General features: G+C 37.3%; 1 protein-coding gene and 1 pseudogene across 5 annotated transcripts in view; one reads left to right on the top strand and one right to left on the bottom strand.

Moving 5' to 3' along the window:
- LOC306645368 (receptor-type tyrosine-protein phosphatase delta-like) overlaps positions 1-25,347 on the top strand; it is a gene marked incomplete at its 3' end in the record, with an annotated part of 320,233 nt that overhangs the window by 45,736 nt on the left and 249,150 nt on the right. The window lies entirely within an intron of this gene.
- On the bottom strand, positions 10,658-24,864 carry LOC306645332 (histone H2B type 1-L-like; annotated as a pseudogene). Its single transcript has one exon. The product of its transcript is annotated as a histone H2B type 1-L-like (transcript).

The following is a 25,347-nucleotide window of genomic DNA, read 5'->3' as shown; positions in this document are numbered from 1 at the left end:
GTTTTTAAAATATGTTTTTAATAGTAATCCAAATATCTGTCCTATCACAACATTTTAATCAGATGGCATGCATAAAATGTGTGAAGAGAATCTCAGTTTGTTAGTTACAGTAGAGTGGTCATGCCATCTCTTAAGTGGCGCAAGATATGAAATTATAATATTGGATTACCTTAAACACATACAATTAATTTTATGAAGCCTTTGTCAATACTTGCTTGATATTTGCAGGTAATCTCAGAGCATGCATTTATTAAGCTACGTGACTCAGAAGTTAACATAGAAGGGATAAGGTGGTTTCATTTGAGTGTGACAGGTACTGTTTAATCTCCGGAAGTGCTCTGGTGAGAGGTAGTTTTGAATCTATTCATTACACATGAATATAGGTTTTTTGTTTCTAAAACACATATAATTGTAATTTGAATTTTGAAACCAATTTTCTGATGATGTCTGCCATTTATAAGTCTTTGAAAATGAACATGTGATTTTATATGTATAGTAAGATGAATTGGTTAGCTCCTGAACTACCCCAAAATGTGTATGCTGTAGGTCATGATCATGACATTGATATCCAAAAGATTTTCCTTCTCTGTTTACTTATCTTTCTATCTTCCATACTTTTTTATAGTCATTTTCCAAAATTGGCAAACCACTGGATTTTTAATAAGCCATGATTATTGTATAAGGGTGACTTGCCATAAGATTTTCATTTCCATTGTTGGTGTTGGGAGTATGCTGATATCCATGCTGTAGCTTTTAGAGAGAGACTACCTGACCTGAACCTTTAGGTGGAGAAAACATGAATTCTAATTATAGCTCTGACTTGCTTTGTGGAGTTGAGCTCTTCAGTCTTTCTAAACTTTAGATCTTCTGCTGTAATTTGGATCATACTAACCTTGTAGATTTGCTATGAAATTAAATGGAACTAGACCTGAAGAAACATGACCTTGGTTCACTTCCTTTTCATCCTTCTTGTTTTCTCAGATAATATTTATAAGGAACAGTTTCCAATCCCACTACTCTTTATCTGATGAGCACAGGTCTCTTAAAGGGAGCAGAAGGTGAGCAGAAGTCTCCACCAACAGGGTTATACAGTCTCTTCTGAGCGTCTTCTTTTCCCTCTTGTACATCACAACCAGGAAACAAATTTCTAAACGGGTTTGGCCATCAGGATTTCCATCTAAATGTAGAAGACTCGGGATGTTACAGGATCTGGGGTAGTTGTAAAAAACACCTCATTATCCTACACAAAAAAATTTTATGGACTTACTTATCTATTTTCCCTAACAAACTTCGAAAAATTTTCTTGATTAAGGGTCATTTCTTAGTCACTTTTTCTCCAGTGCTCTAAAAGGTGCCTAGTACTCAAGTTCTTTGGAATTGTAAAGGAATTCGGAAGAAAAAATTCATCCGACATGTTTCTCTGGTTAGGATTGTTGGTTTTAAAGTGCCTGTACTTTTGTATTATTCAGAGACAGGATGGATTTCAAACATAAAATTCCAATAAATAAAAAAGAAGGGTTTTTTCTCTGTGTTATATAATATTTTTTAGCTGTAAATGGGTTTTGACATGACTTTTCGGCTGTTGGGTTTTTTCTCCTCTTTTCTGCCAAAAGGTTGTTATAATGCATAGGACTACTAAAAATGATTCAATAATTTTTATAATATAAATATGAATATAAGGAACTCAAAGGTTCAGGATAATTATGCTGTAAGGTATAATTGCTAACACGCTCTGAAGAGTAGAGTATTGAGGAATCTCATTGACTTTGGTTTTCTCAATGGCAAAACTAATCCCATTAGACTTTAGAATTCATTAGAAGCTGTTTATTCCTTTAGGCTAAGTAAATTATAGGGTAAGTCTAAAAACTATGGTATGGATTTTTATTCATGTTATGTAAGGTGCCCATTTGTTTGGTTCAGAGAAAAAAAAGGAATTTTTTTCCCCCTACAAACGGTCTCAGGTTTATGTACCCATTCATTCACAAATACAAATTATAGCTAACATTGGCTGCAAGTCCACAATATGTCAATCAGTTGCTTCACATGTGTTCTTTTGTTTAAGTCCTTTTCATTGCCCAAGGTGGTAAGTATAAAAATTATCTCCAGTTTAAGTATGAGGAAACTGAAGGTGAAGGAAGTTATCCAAGCGTTCTGACCAAACAACAACAATAACAACAACAACAACACTTTAGGATCTACCAATTCACTTGGAAAGAAGGAATTAGAAGTAGAATTTACATTCATAAATAATCCCTCCCCCATCTCCCACCCCGGTGCTGAGGATTGTACCAGGGCCTGGCTATGCAAGTGCTCTATACCTAGGTCTTTATTTTGAGACAAAGGCTCTGAATTGCTTGGTCTGACCTTGAATTTGGGATCCTCCTGCTGGGATTATAGGATTGCATCACGACTTTTGAGAACATCCTGCAGAAAGAGTGTGGCCAATTTTTATGCAAATACAAATTTCCATTATGCACCCAAATTCTTTGCAGTGAATCCATCTGCACATCTCCTTTCACTTCCTTTGTGTTTCCTTTCTTTGCCTTTGGAACAAAGAAGTGTCATTAAGAAAGAAAACTGTGAATTGTTCTATTTTGCGGGCATTTAGGCTTGGCTACCTAGTTCAAGAAACCTGTTGTTAATGGTATGAGACTCAGGAAAACAGTGTCGGGCCCCATGTGAACAGTGTCTGAAGTGGATTTTTTCCTGCTGCTTTCAGGCTTGCACCTATAAGTTACCTCAAGTAATCCCTATGGTCTGTGAATCTGTGTCCAGCTGGAAGTTCCAGGATTCTGAAAGAGCCTAAGTGATAGTAAGAGTAATAAAGCAATTTAACTGTTGGTGCGGTTGACTTAAGTTAAGGGATGGACTAAAAGTGTCACAGTGGCAGTAATAAATAAAGGTTTATAATTTTCATAACCTTTTCACTTATCTCATTTGAGAGGTAAAGAGGGTATTATCTTAGTTCAGATTTCCCTCCTAGCTCTCCTTCCCTCCCCTTCCTTTCTTTCCTTTTCAAATGTTTATCAATGCCTATAGTGTGCAGAGAACTGTGGAAGTACCATTCAGAGTTGAAACAACTCACAGAGGTTAAGCAATATGGTATATGGAGGAAGAGGCAGCATTAGGAGCCAGGTATAATGGGTGACCCTTACTTATGTCATTAAAATGAAGAAAATACTTTCTGAATGCCTCAACTGTTTTCTAAATATCATTGAAATAAATGTCCAAGCACCATGTTTGATTCTCACAAGAGGATGGCAAAATGATCAGTCTGAAACAAAAGGAAGTTTATTAAATACAGCAAGATATAAGTAATTGTTATGTGAATCAATAGTAACCCCTAGTGCATTTTTATTTCTGGTTTTATCCTTACATTTTCAACTCTTTGGAAGGTTAGTGCCCAAACTACCATCATCATGATATTGTGACCCCAGCAAGACAGAAATTAGTAGGGCAGCAAATATTGGAGAGTTAGATATTAAATTCTTTACATAGATTATGTCTGTTCCTTGAAAATATAAGCTTAGTTCTTCTTTCTCCTGGTTTACCAATGAGGAAACTAAGGCTCAGAGAGATTATTAATGTTATTGCCCCACAGCATTGATGTTCAAATCCAGGACTGCTTGACCCAGAATTCTTAGCTCATACATTTATAATTCGTATATACAGTTTTTACTAATAGGGTTTTCTGACACATATCTTTGGACCAGTTCAGAGAAAGAATTGAATGCCCTATATGATGTATATTTAACAAATCGGTTTTATATCAGTTATAGGCTAAGAAAGCAATTAAAGTTGTTACACCTTTTGATGTCAAGCAGTCTTTAGAGAGCTATGATGCATACGCCCATCTGAACACGCATGTGGGATGAGGGGAAGAGGATGAAGGATGGTCATATGTTCATGTTCTTGAAAAACAATGGAGTACCACTGCATACCTGTATATGTAGTTTTTATAGATTCACATATTTGTAAATATTTGTATAGCATCCTCCCTAAAAGATTAATGATGCAGTATAATATTTTAAATTTCCAATAAAATCCTGTTGGTGTTTGCTTGGAAAAAGTAGAAATTCTTTGCTTAAAAACAAGTCTTTTTTTTTTTTGAGTTTGGAGAAATCTGCCCTGGGTTGACTGGGGTCACATACCAGCTTGAAAGAGAGAAGGGGGAGGGGGGAGAAGAAGTATGTGTTTTGTGTGTGTAGGGGGAACAAACATTAAAAGTGTAATTAAGAAAGGAGGATTTCTCTGTGGAGAACTGGTAGAGTAAATAAGAGTGACAGATATTCATTACAAAGTGCATCTAAACATAAAAGAAAAAAGGCTAAAAGTTAATTGAAGCTGGCAGCATCTGCTGTACCATCTTTATTGAGGAGGGTGAAGTGGGGAGGGCAGCTGGAGTTTTGAGTTGATTGCTAAGACTTTAAGCTTGATCAACTGTTGAATTTCATTTCTGGGAGGAGATATAAGTAAGTTTCCTCTTTGCTAACATTTAAGATATTAGAAGTTTGCAAGAGAACACTTCCTCCCTCCCCCCTGCTGCCTCTCAACCCAATGCCTTCCTTTCTTTTTTCTTTTTTATGGTGTTGACATATTTAGTGCTTATATCTTCCAAACTGGACAATTCCTGATCTCCTCCAGCTGGGAAACTTTAAAGCACCTCGGGGGTCACCCTGAGGCAGTTCTCTTTAATGATTTCTCAGATGGCTCCAGGGATTCTTCCTTATACCATCCACAACAAAACTGAAACAAGCCTTTAAGGGCTCAGATGAACCTGTGAAGTGATTGCTACCAGACTTCTGGTAAGAGTAACATGTGGACAGAAATAAGTAAATAAATGCATTCATTTTGAAACAAACAAAAGATTTGAAAGGCAAGGTTCTTACCCATACCTAATGCACTCTGAAATGTAGATGAGACTGTTTCATTCTAATACCTTAGGACTGTAATTAGTATTAAATAAAGCAATGCACATTGACACTAGGATAGTATTGAGGATATATAAATGCAAAGTGCATTATCACTTTATTGAATTTTTTATTAATTGTGTAATAACCCTGTAAGGAAAGTAGCTTTGGGTTTATTTATCCCGCCTTCCCCATAAAACTGCAACTCCAAGTTGCTATGTAATTTCTCAGTGGCGCTTAAACTGCAGAAATAAGACTTGAACCTAGGTTCTCTGACTCACAGCTCATTCTAAATTTATATTAATCAGAAGTTTGTGACTAAAATAACTATCAGTCTGTTGATCTAGTACTAGGATTTGAACCCAGACGTGTTCTACCACTGAGCCACACCCCCAGCCCTTTTTTTTTTTTGACGCAGTCTCAAGTTGTCAAAGCTGGCCTGGAATTTGACATCCTCCTTCCTCAGCCTCCTGGGGTGCTGAGATTACCGGTGTAGGGTACCATGTCTGACTAAAATAACTATCTTTATATATGATCACTAAAGCAGTAATAGGAGCCAGGATCCTAGATTAAATCTTTTTAAGTATGTGCACACATCCAGGAGGTGCAGCTTTCCTGTATTAACTGCTGAACTTCAACGCCCATGAGAAACGCTTAACATTGAGTAGGTGCTTCATAAACATTTTAAAATGAATGGATGAGTAAAAAAGTCACAGCTTGTAGATGATTTGCTATGCTAGCTTTAGAATGCAAAGCAGGAAGCCACTCTTTATTAAAGATGATTCAGAATGATTTGAGTAGATTTAAACATCTTCCATTTATAATCTGTTTCCTGTTAGTAAATATAAGAACTTCTCTGCTGATTTATTATGCTTAGACCAGCAAACCCAGAATTGTTTGGTTTTGCATTCTCTAAATAATCCCTGGTTGGAAGAAGTATTATCTGCATTCTTGGCAGAAGCAGTGGTAGGGTAGCCACTTTGGTATGATTTAAACTTTTAAAAAGTTTTAAAAGTGGTTGTTATCTTGAGATTTCTTAAAGAATGTAATGGAGAACTGGACTAAATGATCCTAGAATTTACTTTACATCATCAAGTTGTTCAGTTAATTTATTTAATGGTTTAGTGTTAGGACTTGGCTGGGAAGTAAACACCGAAGAGGAAAAAGGGCAGTTTGACACATAGATAAATATTTAGATATTTAAAAATATTCTAATTATCATATAATGCAGTAAATAAGGAGAAAATTCCATCCTGTAAAGTATAAAGGATGGAATTTCAAGGAAGCCCAGCCTGAGATGTTTTTTACATGGGTTTGAGAGCTCTGAGCTCTACTGGTTTTCGTCTCTTGTTTGTATTCTTTCTTTCTTTCTTTCTTTCTTTCTTTCTTTCTTTCTTTCTTTCTTTCTTTCTTTCTTTCTTTCTTTCTTTCTTTCTTTCTTTCTTTCTTTCTTTCTTTTTCTTTCTTTCTTTCTTTCTTTCTTTTTCTTTCTTTCTCTCTCTTTCTTTCTTTCTTTCTTTCTTTCTTTCTCTTTCTTTCTTTCTTTTCTTTTCTTTTCTTTTCTTTTCTTTCTTTAGCTCCCCCTTCCCTCCCCTTTCCTCCCTCCCCCCCCCAGGAGTACTCTACCACTGAGCTGTATCCTCAGGCCCTCCCCCCCTTTATTAAAATTTTGCATCAGGGTCTATCCAAGTTGCTGAGGCTGACCTCAAACTTGGGATCATCCTGCCTCAGCCTCCCTAATCTCTGGAATTACAGGTGTGTGCCACAATGCCTGCCTTGCTCTTTTTTTTTTTTTTTTTTCTTTTAAGTTATTACAGTGACTTTCCTGTTTCAGATTTAAAGACAAATTTTTCTTTAAGGCGATATCAAGAGCAAATATCTTAAAATGCTGCTAAGCTGTTACTTAAGTTCCACCAATTCACAATTTTATATCATATACCCTACAAATTCAAATTTTTAATCTTTCACAGCACATTAACCCAGTTATTAGGAAAACTGGGCTATGACCACCAAAGATCTTACCGAGTCTACACATTTTGATAGGACATCAATCAAGAGTGGTTTTTCTTTAGGAAACAATTCCATTAAAAAATAACATGGGACTAGAAGTAATTCAGTATACTCAAGACCTTTCAAATGCAGAACTGTGACTTCAAATTGCCATTTATTGTGCTTTGTATTGTTAGTCATAAAACTAGCTACCTACCTGTGGAATGTTAAACTGACACTCAAAATAGTCAAAATCTCCCATAATTTCACTATTCCATCATTTTTTAGTTGTGCCAAAAAGTAAACAATCAGGAAGTAATTTCACCTCTTTAAAGAAAATCACTTACACTTAAAAAATGGAATGAGGTAAAAGTCCCTCTTTAAAAAATGTTTCTAGAGCTACTGAAAAATGTCCATTTACAAAATAGTTGATAGAATTACTCCTGGATTGTACATAAAGGGAGACAGGAACCACCGATAAGACATGGTGTATGATTCATAGCCTTGCCTTCTTAGGCCCAGGCCTCTCCTGGTTTTTAGTTTCTCTGTTTTCTGCGGGCAGATACTTAGTTCCTTGCTTTGCCACTGGAGGCCTTTTCCCTTCTTCTGTTGGCACTTTTTTTTCTGAAGAGTTATCCTTTCTTGCTCCCAGTTTTAGGCTTCCTTTCCACTTTGGCCGTGACAGCCTTAGCCAATAAGCTCACCATCTCCTTGGGCTCTTCCTTTAGCACCTCTTGGGCTGGGCACACCTTCCTTATGGGCATCTTTGTGGCCTGAGGGTGTTTGCAGGTGCTGTAGACCCCAGCACACCATGAGGCTTGAAAGCAAGATTCTATTGAACTTATTTTCTGGGAATGTGTACTCTTCTAGACAACAAAGTAAATAAATGCATTTTATGTATGAGAAGACACATTCTCCTTTCTCAAGGACTTCACTGCAGAACAGAGACACAAGATAAGTAAAGGCAAATACACAAATAACCTTCACTGCAGAGCACATTGGGTGAGTGGCCCAGCTTCTGCTCCCTGGGAGGTGAGCAGAGGAAAATCACAGGTAACTAGTGGATGAGACAGGGCTCTGCAAACAGGATGTCCGAGGGAGATACTGGGGCATTGGAGATAGAGGGTCATGGAAGGGCCCCCAAGGCTGAGGTGTCCTTCTGATGGTGCAGAGAGAACATTCCCCAAAGGCATCCTTTTTGCATGTCAAGTTTTCTTTTTTGGCCATCCCACTATGTGTGAGGCCTATGTTGGCACAGAATAAAAAAAATCAAAATTAAGTCACCCATGTATTTATTTGATAGCTCTGGAAAATGAATTGATGGTGACAGTTTGAAATTTGTGTCTCAATGAGGTTTTTGTGTTATTGCATATTACAACTATAGTTAACAGAGCAAGGAGTAAATCTCTTGGCCATAACACAATCATATTAGGATTCACCTTCATTTTTAACTTGAATTTATTTTGTAACATGATCAAATCTTATGTGCATTAAATCCCTTGAATATGAACTAATATTAGGAAATGTCATGTTATGGCAATTTTCAGTTTATCCCAAATGGTTGGGGAATAGAAAGTTGCATTTAATCTAACATTATAGTAGCTAGGAGATTACAGAAATATTTTACTCAGTTACTCAATTCCATAAACTAGAATAAAACAGTTTTTTAACACATAAAATATTCTGAACATAATGTGAATTTGAATTTCATATTATTTTCGGAAAGCTCTTTCAGTTGCTAGTGATGTTCTAGCTTATCACTAGACTCTGCTATTCTTTATTTTCTAGAAATAATTGTAGTCAGTTAGCATTTCTGGTTATTTTAATTCTGGACTGATTAGTATCTGAGTTTCTCAACTGTATGTTCAGAACTTTTGCTTTTAGTCTCCTACACATATTTACATATTACATATTTAATATGTAAATAAAATAGGAATCACACTCTTTTAAAGTCTTGGATTATTAGGCTCATGATGTTCTGATATACATTATTACCTTTAAAGTAAGTCAGTGTAATCCAAATCAGGAAGTGATAGACATCTACAGAGTTTTTGACATCTACAGAGTTTTTGAAAAATTAATTTTGGGAGAGTGGAAGCACTTAAATTCCTATTTCTACTTCATAGTTACACATACTCTGATGACTAATAAATATTCTAGGCTGTGCAATACTAATTCTAAGGTATTGATAAATGAGGATCATTATAATTTAGTGAGTCCATTCTCACATCTGTGTCAGTCTGCTGAAGAACATTTTGTGTTAATATTAAAGGTCAAATGTTCCACTGACATCCACTAATTCCTAGTATAGTATACTGTTCAATTTTACATACTTAGATATCCCTCTAGCCCGGAATTTTAAGATATTATATTGTAGTATTATTAAAATTCACTTTTATCTTGGCAATTAAGAATTCAGGTATTGGCCAGATGTATGGCACACACCAATAATCCCAGTGACTCAGGAGGCTGGGACAGGAGGATTGCAAATTCTAGGCCAGCCTCAGCAAATTAGCAAAGCCATTAGCATCTTAGTGAGACCCTGTCTCAAAATAAAAAATAAAAAGTGCTGGGCATGTGATTCATTGGTGAAGCACCCTTGAGTCCAATCCCCAGTACCTCCTGCCAAAAAAAAAAAAAAAAAGAAAGAAAGAAAGAAAAAAAAAAAAAAAAGGGTGGCAGTTTATCCCTGCTTATGCCCTCATTCATGTATTCACAGACCATCTATTGATCTATATAACATTTTCTGCTGTACTATTGCTGTAGCTAGCAATAGTACACACAGGTACCTTTAAAAGGCCCAATTTGATTTGTTTTTATGAGAAACTTGAAACTGAGTTGGTTGTTACCACATTTCATCTTATGGCACTGATTCATTCATCCTACCATTCCCTTCCTTCTTTCCTTTTGTACTGGGGATTGAACACTTGGGTGTTCTTCCGCTGAGCTATAACCTAGCCATCTTTTTTGAGCAATTATTTTTCAAGTGAAGAAGACACTAAGAAGATGTGACCCATCCTTTAGTTCTCATATGTTCCATAATTAACAGTCGGAGAGATTGCGGTAGATAACTGACTTGGGACTTACCCTTAAAGAAAGAGATTTTAAGCAATTTTCAAACCTTAAAATTTTTAGATTGCCCAAAAAGGATTTATTCAATTTATATAATAAATTTATACAATTTATTCTCATCTGGACCCTGATTAAACTATTTCTGAGATAATACTATATTGATCAGTATTCAACCTAAGGGTGTTTACTTATCATTTCTGAGACCCCTTGTATTGGTGCTGTTATCTAGTGTGTAAAATAATTTCACACCATACCTTATTTTTTGTAATTCCTAAGTACGCTATTTTGCTTTGTCATATGAATTAAAACACAGGTGTGGGCAGTAGTAATACTTTCCCATTTTGGTTGTGTCTGAGAAATTCTAATGAAATCTTCAAGCGACTTCTAAAAATATAAAAAGTCTCCATCTTTCAGACCAACTAATCTTATGAATTCAAGAGACTTAAGTTCATGATGAGAAGATAAGCAACTTTGTTTAAGACTGGGCCAAAAATAGTCTACGTTACAAAAAACAAGACTTAATGTTCTTTTGTTTACAGTTGTTAGCCATTTATTCAAAGGCATTTAGATTATTTAATTATTTTGCATAATCACAAGTTCATTTATAATTTCCTCCAAATCTTGGGCCAGACATTGTTGCTGTCAGTATGAAGGAATAATTTATTCCTTCATTTACCTTTTGTGTGTGTGTGTGTGTGTGTACTGGGGATTAAACTCAGGGACACTCAACCAATCTTATCCCCAGCCCTAGTTTGTGTTTTTTTTTTTTTGAAAGTTCAGCAAAGTTTATTAGAAGAGAAAGTAGAAGGGGAAAGTACCCTCAAGAAAGAGAGTGTGTTTTCTTAGAAGGAAGGCAATAACTTACTTGTGTCCCAGTTTTTAATGGGCAAGGAGGGAGATTGTGAGAAGGTACTGCCCCTTACATCAATTATGGGCTCTGGATTCACAGATACATTAGCTAAGAACCCAAGGGCAGCTCTTGGCCATCTTGGCCTGGTTGCCAGGTCCTAATTGGAACTGGTTTTATAGATTTTATGGTGGTGGGTCCTGGTCTCAATTATCCTGCTTCCCCAAGCCTGGGGATCTCTGATCTGGGTTGTTTGTGTAGTGTCTTGTTTAAGACATCTTAGCAATCAGGCCCTTCTGAGCAAATACATCCTTGTCCTCTCCTGAATTTATCTATCTTTATTCTAAGAGAAGTACTTTTAGGGCTGAGACCAGACAAGGGTCCTAAAGTAGTTATCCTGTCAGCTACTTCACTGAGTGCCAATGAGGCAGGGCTGTTGATTAACTCATGTGCTGTATATTCTTAAAGGGCTGACCCATTGTTTATGTCTAACTGCCACCTAATAGTACCAAGAAAAACATTTACAAATATACTTTGGTATCTGGTTTGGTAGTGAAGCCATTAAGAGGGGTCAAGATGTTAATTTTTACTGCTCACTTTGGGCAGGTCTATTACAGAGATTTTCCTTAGAACCAGGAAAGGGTGATTAAAAAGCATCCCTGAAGTTCTGTTAATACCATAATGCAACAGGATGGCAGGTTATTAATAGAAACTTGGCCAGAGCTTGTTGATTTACTGGCTTTCCTGTAGGAAAATGCTTTATTATTGTAATAGTGTCTTCAAATACATAATTCTTCACATATATGATTCTGATACATATGCAAAGTTCAAGAGAAAAAAGGAAACAGGAGTACCAAGTGACTAACAGATGCTGTATCCACTTTAAACTTGTAATTGAAATCTTCAGGTTATTCATATTTTACAGAGGAAAGACACTACCCCAAAATTATGTAACTTGCCAGAAGATAGAGGTTAGAACTGGCCTAAGTCTGGACTCCAGAGTTTGGCTGCCTAAGTTCTATTCACCCTACTTTTGGCAGTATGGACCTTGGGCATTTGAGAAACCAAAGATGGCAGGACTTACTTCATTAAGATGATCTTCTAACAAGTTAACACAAATCCAACACTGTTACACGCCAAACTGTACACAGTGTGCTTTCTAATAATACATTAATTCTACAGATAAACCAGTAACAGTCTTAAATTTCTCCGTGGTTACATGGCAAATGCAGCTGGAAAGAATCTAGTCCTTTAACTCCATCCAACCTAGTCTTCACATTTTGTAACACTGCAGTTCCACCTCTGCGAGCAAGAGAGCCATCTTCACTAATCAAGCAGTTTCTTGCCTAAAATAATCATATTTTGGAGCCTGGAGGCTCCTCAAGGCTTCATTATACAGTCGGCCTTGGGGTCATCCAAGATGGCCTGGATGCCTGCCAGCAGCCTGGCTGGTAGACCCCTCCTCCGCCTTTGTTTGGAACAGAGAAAGGAGGCAGAACTACAACCATGAGGTTTCCAAGGCTGTTTGTCCAGTTTTCACTTTAGTCTGAAGCCTTGAAATAAAAGGCCAGCCATTTACTGTGTGCGTACCCGATTTTGGTTTGTGTCAGAAAAGTATGTTTGGTGGTGGGGCAGGGTGTTGGGGGGCGACGAGTACCACTACAAGGTGTTGAGGTACAACACCCAGGCATCACCAAGTTTGCCTTGCGCCTCCTGGTCCGCCCCGTGGCATCAAGTGCATTTTCGGGCTCATCTCCAAGGAGACCTGAAGCGTGCTCAAGGTGTTCCTGGAGTCTGTGACCTGCACGCCATCACCCACAAGAAACACGTCAAGCCCAAGACAGTCATGGCCATGGACGTGGTGTACGTGCTCAAGCGCCCAGGCCTAATACTCCATGGATTTGGCCGCTAAGAGTACATTGTGACTTTTTAGTTGCAGGCTCACCATTGTTTTGTCTTTCATTCTTGCAAAAGCCAGGGGATAGTGGTAATAAATAAGTGTTTCAGACTCTCCGAAAAGAGCCTTTTGGTTTAATCAACGTAGTATCAGGACCCTTGAAACTGGTGTATTTGGTAACAGCCTTGGTGCCCTCGGACACTGCGTTCTTGGCCAGCTCCCTGGCAGCAGCAGGCGCATGGCCATCTGGATCTCCCCAGACGTGATGGTCCAGTGCTTGTAGTGCGCCAGGCGCTACGCCTCTCCAGCAATGCACTGAAGATGTCGTTGAGGAAGGAGTTCATGATGCCCATGGCCTTGGATGAGGTGCCGGTGTCGGGGTGCACCTGCTTGAGCACTTTATACACGTAGACCTAGTGGCTCTCATTGCGGCTGTGCTTGCGCTTCTCGCCCTCATTTTTCTGTGACTTGGTCATGCCTTCTTGGAGCCCTTTTTGGTGGCCTGAGTGGACTTGGCTAGCTCAGGCATGGTGAAAATGAAGTGGCGAAAGCCCTCTTTTGTATTTTATTTAGAGACAGCATCTCACTGAGTTGCTTAGTGCCTCTCTTTTGCTGAAGCTGGCTTTGAACTCACGATCCTCCTGCCTCAGCCTCCAGAGCCACTGTGTTTACAGGGGTGGACCACCTCACCTTAAGTGTCTGTGAGGCAGGTGAGTGAAGTTTAAATCTCTTTGAAATCAAAAGACAACTCTACAATTTACTTCTCATTTTAGGTGCAAGTAATGTTGCTGCTCCCAAATTTGGCTTGCGTAAGATCATCTGTAGACTCGCTAAGTGGCATTAGAGGGTTGAGTAGTTATTTGGAAATCTTTCAGAGTAGTTGATACAGACAAAAGGGAGTTCTGTACACATCTTAGCAGAGTATAGCCTAATGGGCAGCAGTGTGGGGAGTGGCCTATATGTTTTTATACTTCAATATTCTCAGATTTCTCAATTGCATCCTCTTACATCCAGGTCAACCATATTGCTTGTGCATGTGCCTTACATTATAGATGATTCATGTTTATTTTTGCAGGAATATTTTTCAAATTTGTTTAGGGAGCAGATGTTTTTGCATTTGTGCTTGCCTTCCTTTTCCTGATGCCTTTCCACAAATACAGCAGGAAAATGCATCGCTGCTGTCCTTGGTGAATTTTGCATATCTCTTTGATTTGGGCTGCTGCACTGTAATGTATGATAATGTGACAACTGCAGTCAAGCAAGACCTTCCTTCCTTTCCTGGTACTTGCTATCAATATCGCAGCTGTGCTGCAGGGATTTGAGCAACTCCTTCAGCACTTGGTAATTCCTTGTAGGACCTTCAAGCAAAAAGCAAATCTAGCTAGACCTTTCCCTCTGTTAGTCCTGTGTTTCAGGACTGAGTTCATAAAAGTTATGTTTTAGAGTGAACTTAAAAATACAAACTTAGTTATACGCATAGCATATTTATAGTATACTTTCCATATACATTATTTTCTGCTCTACAATCCAAATGAAACACTTGCATTATTGTAAATTGTATGCACAAACTTGTTTGTTCTTAACTTGTCTTTCTTTCTAAAATGTGATGCCAAATGGAGTGTTGTGGATGTTTGATAAAACTCTACAGACAATTGTGTGCTCAGTGCAGGTATGATACGGTAGAGGAGGAAGAACACTGGGTATTGCCATAGTTATCTGTTGTTGTGTAACACAGTACCCAACTTAACACCTTAAGACAATACACATTTCTTCTCTCATGGTTTCGGAGGGTTCAGAAGCAGCTTAATTGGGTGGCTCTGGATCAGGGTCTCTCAAGAAGCTGCTGTTAAGCTATTAGGTGGGATTGCTGTCATCTGAGAATGGAGGATCTGCTTTCAAAATGGCTCATTCACTCTAGTATTGACAAGAACCCTTAATTTGTTATTGACTCAAGGAACCTTTAATTCTTCACCACTTGAGCTTCTCCATAGGGCTGTTCCTGTGGTAGCTTTCTTCTTCCAGAGAGAAAGAGAAAAAGAGAAACAGGAGGAGAGAGAGTGGCCAAGATGGAGGTTGCAGTCTTTTATAAACGAATTATGAAAATGACATAGCATCGTTGTATGACATGCTGTTGGAGCAATCCTGTAACTCAAAATGTGGAAATCCGATGAGGTGATGGTTGTAAAAGCATTTTGTAAATATGAAGTAGCATCCTCATATATAGGTTGATTAAGGAACTGTTTTTCTCTTTAGGAAGAATAAAAAGAAAGAAATGAAGAAAAAACCAGAGAGATAGGGGAAAGAGAGAAATGGAGAGAAGGAAGAAGAAACAGGGCTAAAAAAGAAGTGTCTCTTCCATAGGCTGAGAGTTGTGGCGGGGATCTCTTCCTGCTTTTGTTCCTCCTTTTTATCAATAGTGCATTTCAACTCCTCATAAAACAGGTGTTCATATCTTCAAATTTCATTAATCCCCCCTTTTTCTGGATTAAACAAAGAAAAACTATTCATTTTGAGCTCCTTTTCTCAGCTGGGGCTGATTTGATTAAAATCAAATGAATTTAAATCAGTAGTCAAAAGACTAGATTTAACTCATTAGCACCAATACTCCCTCATTGCCCTCCTCAAAAATGGAACTGAATGCTAATCTCCACTGTAAATGCTTCTCCTGTGCATTATGAAAGGACAGCTAAGATAGCCATTAGTATTTCTGTAAGCCCCTGACCTTGACTCAGTATAGATTCTAGAAAGTGACTGCATTTATTATCATTTTTAATGCTAATGTTCTGAATTTTGTGAATGACTTTCAATTTCATTTTGTGGCTTCTAATTGTAGAGTTGTTTTCTTGCTTTTAGAATTAATGTAAAAAATCTCTGTTCCCTCAGTATAATAATGATTGGAGATCATTTACCAGGTGGAATCATAGTGTTTCAAATTCATATGTTGGAAATCAAATGTATTATCTCCTACTATGGGACAGATCTGGAATGTCCCCCAAAAGCCCATGTTTTAAGACTTGAATACCACCCTGTGGTGTCATTAGGAAGTGATGGTACCTTTAGGAGGTGGGGTTAGGTGGAAGAAAGTGAGGTCACTTGAATGGGATATTGGGATCCCTTCTGCTTTTTTTCTTTGCTTACTAGCCACCCTGAGGTGAGCAAGTTTGTTCTACCACACTTCCTTCCATGACGTCCTGCCTTGTCACAGGCTTGAAAAATCTGCGTCAGCTGACCATGGACTGAAACTATGAACCAAAGCAAATCTTCCCACCTTATAGTGTTTATCTCAGGTATTTTGTCACAGCGATGGAAAGCTGACTTAACACATTCTGTCAATTTATACCATAATCCACCTGCCATATTGATAGTTATGAAGAAGTCAGTTTGATGTTATCCAAAAATGGATATTTCAGCTTTTCTCTCTCTTATGACATGACTTCAATAGATAATTTCACATATTTCTTGAAAATTCTCATAGATTTCTTGCTTCATTACTTGCTCAGTCTCTGACCTTCACTCTATCTCATTTCTGAGACATGCATCAGGGAAGAAATGAAGATCTGGCCATCCATTACTGTCCTCTCTGGCCACAAGCACTTTCTTCTTTTTCATTTTAATTTAACTGTTGAAATGATCCCTAAGTCAAAATACTTGGTTCAAAAGAACTCTTAGCTATCTAAGTTACCATCCATTAAAAATGGCTTCTTCTCACCAAACACCCAGTTAGCCAGTCAGGGTCCTCACTCATCTCACATTCTTTCCTTCTTCCTCAACGCTCAAGCTGTGCAGACAGATCCTCATGTTACTGACTCGACAATCCCTTGAAAAATGCCCCCCCTGCTATAGTTCTCTACTACCAATCTGTCTCACATGTTTGTCATTTTAATTTTCTTGTTATTGGACTCCTGAGTTCTCTCTTTCCATAGCTGCTAGTTGCCTAAAGAATACTCATGTAATTTTGTTACTCCTTTAACTTAAAATATTGTGATATCATTTTATTATCTACAGCAGCACTGCCCACTAGGACCATCTCTGATGATGAAGATATTCTACATTATGCTGCCTAGTAGAGTAGCTGCTAACCACCTGTGGCTCTTGAGCACTTGAAATATAGATAAAGAACTGAATTTTTACTTTTCATTTAAAATTAAATTTACATTGGTTACCTGTGTCCAGTGGCCATCATATTAGACAATGCATGTGTATAGGATAAAGTACAACCTTCCTGTTTTTTATGCTACCCACATCCCTTTTCTTCCCCTCATTCCTTACTAACCATATATTTATTGTAAGTGCTAATGTAATAGCTTGCAACCTTTTTACCTCAATTCACACTAAAAAGTACATTTTGTGTTATGACTAAGACAAGGTTATGCATTCATACATAAGTAACATATGTTTGTTGAGCACCAACCAGATAAAAAGCATTCAAAATGTATTTATGAATAAAGCACAAGATTCCCCATGCTACTGGGGATAACATCTTATTATAAAGACAATATACAAGAAAATAAATCTTGTAGTGTATTAGATGGTGGTAGACAAAGGAAGAGGCAGAGCTGGAGAAGGAGGAATCGACAGCTGTTGAGCAGAAGAGGCAGGTTGTAATGTTCAGGAGGGTGGTTATTGTCAGTCTCGTTGGGAAAGAGGCAAAGATTTGAAGGATGTAGAGTTAGCAGGCAGAGAGATATGTAGGGGGATGTATTCATTTCATGCAGAGTGAGAAGCCAAAGATCCTTGTCAGGAATGTATCTGACCCAGGCAGAAAATAGCAAGGAGGAAAGTGTGGGTAGATAAAGGTGGCAGGGTGAAGGGTGGAGATGTGGAGAAGCTGGGTGCTGGTGGGATTAGAGGAAGGGTAATGGAGGAGGCAGATATGTGGGCTTTGCAGAAAACTGTAAAAAGCTTGACTTGTATTTTGAATGAAAAGGGAAACCAGTGCGGGGTTTTAAGTAGAATAGTGCTGACTTGAGTTTAAAATGAAAAGCAAACAAATGACGAAAAACCATTCTGTAACACAGCAATGTTGACAGTAGACGGAAGCAAATGTGAAATCAGGGAGACCTAATCGGAGGCTGTTTCCATCAAGGCAATTGATGATGGTATCTTGGATCAGTGTGGTACCTGCAGAAATAGCATATTTGTGTAATGGTTGAACACTCATGTACCCACCATTAGATGCTCTCTGGAAATTTCTGTGTCAGTCTTCTCTATTGTAATCCTCTCTCTTCCCCCAGATGTAATCGTTGTCCTTGTTAACTGTCATTCTTGCTTTTCTTCATAGTCCTTTGCCCATACATGCATCTCTAAACAATACAATTGTCTTGGTTTTGAACATGATATAAATGAAATAATATTATATGAATTCTTTTTTTGACTCAACATTGAGTTTGTAATGTTTATTGATGGTTTTGCATGTATCTACAATTTCTTCATGCTCTCTAATACATACTATTAAATTTGAATCAATATCCTGCATTTTTTTCTATTCATGCCTGTTGAAAGACAGTATACAGTTCTCCACATTTATAAATAGTGCTTCTCTGAGCTTTCTCATACATGTATTCTGGTGCATGCAAGCACACATATTTCTGAATGCATCCAGAAGTCAAATTTTGAATCACAGGATATGCATATACTCAATGTCGTTAGATAATGTAACATTGATTTTCAAGACGGTTTTACAAGTTTCCATGTATGAGACTCCCTGTTACTTTGCATCCTTGGCAGTAGTTGGTATTGTCAAACTTTTAGGCTTTTCAGTCTGACCAGTGCGTAATATTACCCACTGGAATTTTACTTTGCATTTCTCACTGGTAATAGAATTGAGTACCTTTTCATTTGTTAACAGACCATTAGATTTCCTGTTGTGAAGTGCCTGTTGACCTCTGTTGTGCATTTTTCTATCTAGTGGTCACCATTTTCTGTAGTAGTTCTTAGGAATGCCTTGTCAGTTGTGTGTATTGAGTCTATATTCTCATCATATGTAGCTTATGATTTCACTCTTATCTTCGGATAGACTATTTTAAATTTTAGTGTAGTATCTTTTCCTTTATGGAAAACACTTGTCTTGTTTAAGGTGTTGTACCCATCAGCATTACAGGGATCCTGTAGTCTCTTCTACAACTTGTTTACTGTTAACTTTCACATTTAGGTCTTCAATCTACATGGAATTGATTTTTGTGTATGGTGTGAGATAGGGATTGAATCTACCCACCCCCAGTATGGAGTATTGATTCTTTGCTTTTCTGTTTCTTTATAAATGTTTATGATTGTAAAACACTAAATTGATTATTTTTGCCCAGTTTATAAAACTGTTTTCCTTTTGCTAAACTATCCTAAATGCCCAGTGGAGTCAGTTGCAAATAACAGAATCTGAACTTTAACTAGGTAAAAACAAACTATGAAGAAGATAAGAGTGCATATATGGCTCATGGGATCTTAAAACAGGAATAACAGTCTGAAGAATAGACTGGAATTCTAATGCTTTCTGTGCCTTGATTCATGTATGTTTCTCTACAGAGCAGATTAATATGAATTAAAGTTACTGACAGCTCCTGGGCTTTATATTTCATATATACACCCACCATAGGTAGTCTTATTTCCATTTATGTTCCACGTTTTCAGTGAGCCCTTTAAGGACAAGTGCCAGTCAACTGTGGCAGTATATACTGTAATATGTGCCTGATGAAGAAAATCAGGAACTGCTTTTGGGCCAAATTTTAGACATATGATTTGTCAGTAGTAGCATCAAGTGTCCATCCCTCTGTGTCTTTCGCCATATCACCTCTGTTTAGGGTGCCCCTGGAGTGTCACTGTTGTTAGCCTTTAGACAGCCAACTGACTTCAGAGGGACCTCTAATAGACTTACTGCTTCTAGAATGAAATGACTCAACTTTGTATCTGTTTCAGCTGTGAACTATAATGCAAATATAGCTAGAATTATTTTTATGAGAAGTAATGTGATATTGATAAAGTCCAGTAAACATGAAGTCAGTAATAAAAGCACATCATAATGTGAGACATCTCACCTGCACTGGATTAGGATTCCTGTATTCCAAAGTTGTGTTGCACATTGCGTCATTTCTCAAGTAAATAATTGATCGCTAAATAAATTCTGTTCTTCAAAGTGGATTTGAAGCACGAGGATTGACTCAGACTATTTTTCCTGTTTTTTAAAATTGGATTTTGCATTTGAAAACAATTATAGCTCATTTGAATGATAAGAAATGTCATCAGTGTAGGTGTTTGTTGTGACTTTTCGCCATCATAACTTTTCCTTGGTTGATTCTAAGTCAAATATTTTTAGGCTAACTTCAAGAATGTCATCTTAAATGAACCAAAAGATACTTGACTATTTTTTTCCATCATAGTCATGGCTACCCATAACCTGTTTTTACTTTGTTAATTTAATTGTCCTAAGTGAATTTTGAATGCACCATAACAGATGTGATCAAGCACAGAATGTTTTTGATACATCCTGTTATTAAGGGGAAAAATACCACTTCTGCCTTATTTTGACATAATGAAACATTGTCACATTTTCTTGACAGTAACTGAACTATATTCATTTACTTTTCAAAGTTAGTAAAAATCAACTTTTAAATTAAAATGTGTTTTTAAATAAGATGAAAAAAGAGTAAATTAGAAACAGTGTATAGCTGGAATACAAAAATGCTTCCTTTCTAGAAGAGGAACTTGGAACCAAGATTATCAGCCATTTGGTGGGGATATGACTGGAGGTTGGGGCAGCTTGTGCTAAGTTGCTTGGGAAAGTCAGATCTTAAAGGACCGAATCAGCAGAAATACTTGGAGGGAAAGACACTGCTCTCCTTCTGAGGCCTGCTGGGTATTGCTGTCCTCCATGCTTCTCTCTAGGCCTATCATAGCTTCCCTTTCTTCCCATCCCCTTCCTTTATAACACTACACTGCATCTTCTCTTTTCTGCTGTTCTTGCTGCCTTCTTCAAATTTAGGTATTGTACATACCTTTCATACCTTTCAACTAGGACTGAGAGATTTCTAGATGAATCTAAGGCTCTATTCTTTTTATTTTTCTTTATCAAACATACAGGGGTGTGTATACCCCTGTTCTAGACGTTAGAAGACTTGAGAGAGGCACCAATTACACAAATTATACATGTAAACTGGGAGAAAATGAGAAGGTGAAGCTTTTTAGGATGAAAGGGGTGCATGTCGTCACCATCTTTAATAAGTAAGGAGGTGCAGGGTTCTTTGGGGATCCGTACTCATTTCTAATTATAGAGAAACAGTATCAATCAAAGCAGCTTTAACCATGCTGTATTTCTGTTGCTCTGATAATCCAGCTAGAAGGTGAAGGTTGTAGTATTGGAACAATTTTGATGATTAATCAACAAGTGGTGAACTTCTCATGGTCACTGTGGTAGAGAGTCCACTAGCTACAGAAATGTATAAATTCTGGGATATTTAAGATGGTTTTCTCACCATGCTTTGGATCTCCTCTGCAGCTACTTTAGTATCACAACTGAAATGAACTTTTTGTTCATTGAATATATTTAAATATATTTAGACACTGAGGATCACTTTCTGCTTGTTAATGAAAACACATCCATTTTTGAGGGGCAGAGAATTCAGGCATAGGACTCCAGATGTTTCCTATTTGGGTCGTCTGGGGCAAATCTCAAATGTGAATAGTGCCTAACTCCTGCAAAAGTAGGAATGACCACAGTATCAAACAAACTTCAATAATGGTTTTAGGTTACTTTGCCTATTTAACAAAACTAAATGCATACTTAAAAGAGAGACTAGTACAATTAACTCTTAGTCCTTAATTTATAAACGATGTTATGGTCTTTTGTCAGATAGTGCTAATATCTCTTTTCCCCTTGTTCTGTTTCCTGGGTCTGTATCTGAGGTACCACTTGTGGTGAATGGCAGTTTGAAGCGCGCGCACACACACACACACACACACACACACACACAGCGCAAATTAAGAGGCTTCTCAGACTCTGTCTGCCTGGGATTTGTTATCCATTTTTAGCAATTCCAAATGACTGTTGTACAGTTTAAAGTGCACATGGTATTCAGGAAAAAGAAATCTAACAGCTTTTGTTTCCTTATGGGTAGCCATAAAACCTGTCCTTTATTTGTTTATTTTTATTTATACATTTCAGGAGAGTTTTGTGTTCCTTATATTTTTGTTTCTGTTTGTATTTTTCCTTTATTGAGTTTAACCTTAATTAGTTTGAAGTTTTTTTTTAACTTACCAAACTTGAAGGACTTACAATTTTACTCACATCCAACATAGCTGCCCCTTTTTTATCCTCTGTGACTGTATATGGCTTTAATGTGGTTTTATTGTATACTCTTTGTTTCTTAAGCTAATCAACAATAATTCTATAGCATGACTCTGGGAGGATTGTTCCTGGTAGCCAAAACCCAGCTGATGAAGGTATTTAACATGGAGGGAGAGGTGTTGGAGGAAGCAGAGGCAAGGCACTTTAGTTAGTTCCTTTAACTGCAAGTGTGACTATAAACAATAGGTCATCAGAAGGATATTCAGGATTCTTATTGAGGTTTGGACAGAACCCTGACTATGTGAATTAACTGAAAAGGTTCTTGGTTCACTTTCATCTCTAACTAAGTGTGCATTATAAGTCAGTGGCCTCTGCCAGATTAAAACTCGTGTGATTCTTTTTGCACAAGTCAAAGTTATAATACTGCAGCCCTGAAACTCTTACATCTGTGGTAGCCATGCCAGATCTGAATGTAGCAGGATTTCTTTTTCATTGATTAGCCTTTTTTTTCCCTGTTATTCATCATCATCTCCTCATTTCAATCTCTTTTAAATGCATACTCCCTCTTACCAAATTCCTTTCCTTGTGCATTTCTGTGTCTGCACACCAAGCCCTGATTTTTGGTGGGCTGTGGGAGGCCTCATCGTTTCTATTGAACAGCTTCATAAGGAGCCCAGCTGTTCGCTGTCAAGGGTTTTCTCTTTTATTAGTCTCCAAAGGCAGCACTGGCAGGGTGCAGCATGTTGGTACAAGATCCCAGCTGTTGCAGTAGTGATCTTGGAGTCCCTGATCATTTGAAACTTGAAGAAAAATTTGACCTTAGCATAGCAGTTATTTCTGTTGGTTTGTTTGTTTTCGAGGGGCTTTGCAGTACAAGATGAAGAGATGTGTATGGTAACTCTAAAATACAGATGTAGTATAGGGGAAAACGGAAGTTGTTTTTTGCTTTTGAAACTTTTTGGTGGTGGACATTTTTGTTAGGGAGAGTTTAAGATATTGCATAAAGTGTTAACTAATGTGGATGTCGATAAATTTGTCTGGGCAGACCTTTCTTTGGTAAACAGCCTAAGCAATCTTAGCAGAATTTATTCACACTTTAAAAACCGTGAGATAAGAAAGCCATTTCTCAGAGGCACATTGGAAAGCTTTGCAGAATTGAAAGGGTTTGATGTTGTTTAATTAAAAGAAGAAGATGCAATAAAACCAGATTTTGCTTAAAAGGACCTTTGCTAACTTTATGCATCTTGACTTTCAAGTTCTATGGGTGATTTCTCCATGCCAACTTGAAAACAGTTTGATAAGCTGACCAGGTCATTGAATAATAGAATCAGATACCATAAGCAATGAAAATATCTTTTACTTCGTTGTGAAAGACTGACAGACAAGAACACACATAATAACATGCATTTATATTTAAGAAATTATAACTTATTTAAAACAGGGAGCCTTGGGAGAAATGCTTGGTTGGGACTAAGTCATTACCTAGTTAAAAATAACCTTTCCAGGTCATGTCGTTTTGTTTGCCGCAGTGAAATAAGTTTATTTCAGCAGAATGAAGCCATTATTAGCTTGGCAGAGTCCACTTGTCAGAATTTTATGGAGCAGAACACCGTTTGGCTGGGAAATTCAATAAATACTGTAATGTGAGAGGAGTTAAACTCCAAGGGCTGAAGGGGCAAAGAGTGGGGGATTTGTTGCTAATTCATTGTTTTACAGCTCCAGTAAGAAAGCATTAGGATATATGATGAATTATCATTAGAGGTCAGGCACACAAACCTTTTGCAAATTACAAAGGCAGCAGGATGTGTGGGTAAAATAAAAACTTTAAGGGATATTAGGATGTACAGCACTGATGGGGTAACATAAATACTGAAGTGTCTTGACTCTCAAGTTTTTTATTTTTCTTATTTTGGAGGGTAATATGTTTTCTTTAACTATTGTCCTGTGTGATCTGGGAGTTTTGAGAGGAATAAAATAGAGTTGAAAATCCTATGACTGTATAATCCAGTCATCAGAAGAGAATTGCAGTATTAAAATGGAACTGAGCCATTTGTCATCTCAATGGTGTAAGAAACCAAACCATTGGCCACTGTCCATTGACACTAGGCTTCACCTTGAGGCCTAGTGTTGGAATGACTAGTGCCATGATGTTAAATTCTTTCCTTTGCTGCTGTGTTAACTTACACAATTCACAGGGCTTCAGCTCAGAGAGCCTTGGCTTCCTCTCTGTAAAATGGGACTAAGTAATAGTACTTATCCTGTGGAGTCACTTGGAGATCAGTGAAAGAGTGCATGTAAAATTTTAGCATAGTGCCTTGTACATAACAAAATAAACATTAACAACCTAGTACTTCTCAGTTGAATATTAGTGGAAAACACCAGAGTCTTTAAGAGGTCCAGAAAATTACTAGCACTAGGGAAAGTCTTTAACTTTGCAGGAAATAAACTCGATAAACATTATGCTCTATTTGTGCCATTATACATTCACTTCTGAATGTCAACGCACAAATGTACTTTGTTGTTTTATATAATTACAGTCATTTTGTAGATTTGTGTTCTCATTTTAAAATTGATTCCTTTATGAATATTTCTGTTCATTGTTATGATTCATATACGTTACTTTCATTAGCTATTTAATATTCTGATCTTGATAACCTGTAATTTGCTAGATCTTCTTATGGTGGGTTGTTGAGTTTAAAATCAGAATTGAGTCTTTAGGGGTGGGTACAATTTAGTTGGTTGGAGAAAAATGTTTAAGGCTTAGGAAAGAAACCTATTTTGAGATAAAATGTCATTGCTTACCTCTTCAAGATTATTTTCTGACTACTTAAATTGTTGCATTTCATATAAAAAATATAAACTATGTGTGTTTTCATTGACCGCTGTCTCTGTATACCATAAATATATAGAATTTTTGTCAATTAAAAGAAATTGAAGATCATCACTCCCAGTACCATATTTTTAAACTGGTCTACTGGAATGTCTCATGGACTCACCATTGACCTGACTCACTTGGTAGGCTGCTTAGTGATGCTAGTGAAGACCTCACCTTGTCAGAAATTATTATGATATTAAAGATAGGGTACACACTATATTTCTTTTGAAAAAAAGGTGCTCAGTGTGTTAGTATAGTTTGCATCATTTGCTGAACAGCCTGACCTTCTCACAGCCCCTGCACAGTCTGATTAAGAGTCAGAGAGCTTTGGAATTCATTTAATTAAAGCACTGCCCTGGAGTCCATTATTGCAAAATATTAGCATAGTGCTCTCTGTGACCTTTAAAAGTTAAGCAAATGGTGGCGAAATATAGAGTTTGACTATTTATTTCTTTATTTTGGTGCTTTTAATAACACCTTTTT

This window comes from Sciurus vulgaris, assembly GCF_902686455.1.
Source record: "Sciurus vulgaris genome assembly, chromosome: 15".
NCBI classification, from domain to species: Eukaryota; Metazoa; Chordata; class Mammalia; order Rodentia; family Sciuridae; genus Sciurus; species Sciurus vulgaris.
The sequence above is the reverse complement of the archived record's forward strand: the minus strand, read 5'-3'. Positions and strand labels throughout refer to the sequence as shown.